This window comes from Vitis vinifera, chromosome 5, assembly GCF_030704535.1.
Source record: "Vitis vinifera cultivar Pinot Noir 40024 chromosome 5, ASM3070453v1".
NCBI classification, from domain to species: domain Eukaryota; kingdom Viridiplantae; phylum Streptophyta; class Magnoliopsida; order Vitales; family Vitaceae; genus Vitis; species Vitis vinifera.
The window spans coordinates 22832837-22837304 of NC_081809.1; positions in this window are offsets into that span (position 1 = coordinate 22832837).

The following is a 4468-nucleotide window of genomic DNA, read 5'->3' on the forward strand; positions in this document are numbered from 1 at the left end:
CACCACCCACTCGGTGTCACTCCCTCTTTTAAATTTGCGTCACGGACCAATGAGACACCGAGTTTCCTTGGAAGCAGTGGACTCAAAGTAAGTTGGGTGAGATACTGCGGGTGATTCAATCCCGTGCTGCGTTTGTCCTTTTTTATTCACATCACAGCCCAATGAGATGCGGAGTTTGCGTGGAAAATACGAGGTCAAACCAGACAGGTGACACTCCTCGGGTGATATTATTTCGGGGTTTCTCGCTCTTATTTCTACTTCGCTTCGATTTCACAACACGCCCTACGAACTGTTCTTTATTATTCACATACATCACAGCCCAGTAATATATCGAGTTTGTACGGAAAGCATTGGTCAAAGATGGGTGGGTGACTCACAGCCAATGACTCTATCACAAGGTTTATTTTTCCTTTTTTCAGGTTAGCTGTATCTTTCGCTTGAACCTGTAGTGAGGAAAGTGGTGAGGTTGAATTAATCATTTTATTCCGGTAATACCCTTGAATTGACTATTTATTTCCTAAAATGCCCTGTGGCTGTAATTATGATGAATTAATAAATATGGGAACAATGACAAGTGAAATAAGGTAGTAAATCTCCATCTTAATGGGGTAATAGAATAATATAAATATGAAAAAGACAAACATTTACTATTTTTCACTTTAAAAAAATGATAACAAATTTATTTTTACTTTAAATACAAATTATATAATTATGGATATCCAACCATATAAATATTGTTGGCTTTGAATTGAAAGACGCTCTAGATTTTAAACTATATGTACATCTAGATTTTCATTTAATCTTTATTTTAACTGAATTATTTGAATGATTTTTTTAATGCAAATGTTAAAACTACATCACTAATACAAATATACGTGATACAGGTGGAGTTAGCGAGAGGAAATAAAGCTATAAAAACTAATTGGTGATTATAAAAATTTGATTTTATTATTTTAAATGCATATCTTATATTAAATTGCATGAATTCATTAATTTTTTACCTTTTATTTTAAAATGCTTTAATAAAATTTTCTAATATATTTATGATTAATCAAAAAAATTATTTTAATATAAAAAATATATTTATTTATTATAATATAGTCTAATAAATAAATAAAATATTAATAAGAAATATAATATTTGTCTTCAAATATATAGGAGATAACTTTTTATTTATATTAATATTTATTTTATATCAATAATATTTATATTCATTTTATGTTGGGTCCCATAAAGTCTTTAGTTTCAAGTTTTTTCAAACAAAAAAAAATGTTTTTTAAGAAAATTTTAAAAATGCCAAAATGATGGTTTTGCCTTTTCTATTTTTTTCGCTCAATTTTATAACAAATAAAAATGAAAAATATCATTCAAACATATTTTCAAATTGTTTTCTTTAATCTTTAAGGATACGTTTTAAAAGATGATTAGTGATTATGAAGATTTAAATTTTTTTTATAGAATAATTTAAATTAAATTTGAAATTTTTTATCCATATTCATTGTTAAAAAAATGTAGTTTAAAAAATTATTTAAAGTAAATAAATTTTAGATATTTTAAAATTAATTAAAATAATATATAAATGTATAAAATAACATAAATAACTCTAATCACAATTATCTTTACTATATCGTAAATAATTGAAAATTCTTAAAAATTTATTTTTAAAAAATCTTAAAAGATGCTTTTAAAAAAGAATTCTTAAAAGATGCATTTTTTTTTGGTGGAAAATTCTAGTTTTTTTTTTTTAAATCTTAAAAGATATTTTTTTTCTTGGATTTCTATTGTATCATTGTTTCAATCAAAAGTAGAATAATTAAATAAAAATAAAGATAATTACTAATAAATATTTTTATAATAAATTTATAATTTTTTTATTTAATAAATAATGCTTCCATTTTATTAAAATTAAATCCAATACAAGCACATCAATCCCATCAAAACTCAATTGTTTGAAGATATGCACAAAAAACCTAATCCAATCTTGGCAATGAAGGAAATATTATGGTAAGAGGAAACATTAGTGGGTAGGTAAAGAATACGTGAGAAACATTAAAAAGAAGAAAAAATTGTAATTTTTTAAATGTTGTCAATGCATATAAGTGGGTCTAAGTCTTTATAAAGGTGAATAAAGAGTCTAAAGTTTGATAGTGATTTTAAAAAGTGTTTTTAATTTTTGTAACACTTAAAAATTTTCATTTTTCAAGTATTAAAAATATTAAAAACACTTTTAATAATCACTGTCAAACACATTTTAATGAAATTTTTAGTTATTGATTTTTTTTTGGCTTAGGAAATAGAATTTTTAATTATTAAAGAATTTTTTCCATAAATGTTTTTTTAAAATTCTATAATAAATTTGAATATAAAGGTGAATAAGTGCTAAGTGATAAGTGATGTTACTTATTAAAGAATTGAAATGAATCGTAGTGAAAATACTAATAATGGGCTTATAGGTAGTACAAATTTTTAAATGGAGATTTTGGGGTATTTGCATGTCACGAAAAAACAATGAAATGATAAACTCAGATCTTAAAAGTCAAAAAAGAGCACACGTTATGAAGATCGTAATAGGAAGAAGAAGATAACAAAAGAACTTGAAAGCCAATGTAAAAGGGGAATGGATTGGTGTCAACTAAATCAATAGTGAGAACTTAAAAAAACAATATGATGATTGAAGGGTTTTTTTGGTAAGTTTACAAGAAAGTAATTTTTTTAATATAGCATAGATTGGAGGTTTTTTTGGACTTAAAAAGCAATAAAAAATTTTGAAGGAGTTTTTTATTAGGTAAATATAGTATAGATAAAAATACAAAAAATATAAAATAAATAAATAAATGTTACTTGATATTTATTATGAGTGCATTTGACAGTGATACTGTGAAGTGTTTTTAACATTTCTAACATTTGAAAATTTTTATCTTTCAATTATTAAAAATATTAGAAACACTTTATACAATTACTATCAAACTTACTCTTAGAGTTGTTGGACAATAATTCTAAGAAGTGTTTATAATATTTTTAATACTTGAAAGATAAAAATTTTAAAGTGTTATAAATATTAGAAACACTTCATAAAATCACTATCAAATGCACTCTAAGAGTTGGTTTGATAATAATTTTATAAAGCATTTTTAACATTTCTAATACTTAAAATTTTTTTATCATTTAAGTGTTAAAAATATAAGAAACGTTTCCTAAAATCACTATCAAACACACTTTAAGAGTATGTTTAACAGTGATTCTGGTAAGCGTTTATAACCTTTTTAATATTGAAATTTTTTATTTTTTAAGTATTAAGAATGCTAAAAACACTTCTTAAAATCATTGTCAAACGCACTATAATAATGTGTTTGATAGTAATTTTCAAAAGTGATTTTATTCTTTCTAATATTTTAAAAATGAAAAATTTCAAATATTAGAAAAACTAAAAACACTTTTAAGAATTATGGTCAAACACACTCTAAAAGTATGTTTGATAGTGATTATATGAAGTGTTTTTAGTCTTTTTAATATTTGAGAGATAATATTTAAAAATTTTTATTTCTCGAGTATTAAAAAGAATTGAAATACTTCCTAAAATCACTATGAAACATACTATAAGTATAACAGGAAAAATATTAAAATAATAAATTGAAACTTCATGTTTCTCGTTAGAGAAAAAATGAGAGAAAATAGAGGTATAAGTGTATAACAATTAAGAACATTGAAAAAAGACAGAAAGTACAAATACGTGGAACAGAGGCCTAATGTTGAACGCGTTGAACAGAAGCCCATCGTTGCGGCCCAATGCTGGATACCCAACGTTTTAGAACATTGAAAAAAAGGCACAAAGCATAAATGACAAGATTCCTGTCGGCAAAATAAATAAATAAAATAGCACCAAACACCAAACCCTTTACAATGCTAACTTATGTTATTTTGTAAGCAAACATAATTTAACAATGAGAAAATGCCAATTTGTATCATTTTGTAAGCAAATAGAATGTTGCAAAGAGAAAGAGAAAAAAAAAATGGTTTTTAATGTTTGATTATATATATATATATATTAAATTTTAAAGAGAAACATTATCTAAATTAAAATTTTGGTTGTTTCGTAGGTTTACATTTTATAGAAATAGAAAAAAAAATCTATTTTTTTTATCAAAAAATTTCCAATAATAATATTTAAATTTTCATGTTAAAATTATGATAGTGTAGACCCGCTCGGATGGAGGAATTCTTTTTTTCTTCTTTCTTCTTCTTACCACCTCGAGAATGAGTTGTATTGGCTGGCTAGATGGGACTGGGAGGGGAAGAAAAACAGGGCACGAGTGAGCTGTTTGCGGCCAGATGGGGAAGAGGATATCTGAAAAAGGGACAGATAGAGAAAGGGGTAAAGGGTTACTGCTGCTACCACGAATCCTATGAAGGTTGCTCTTCTTTCGATAGATTGGGTGTTGGTGGGTCTTCCTCATTTTCCTCTCCAGGC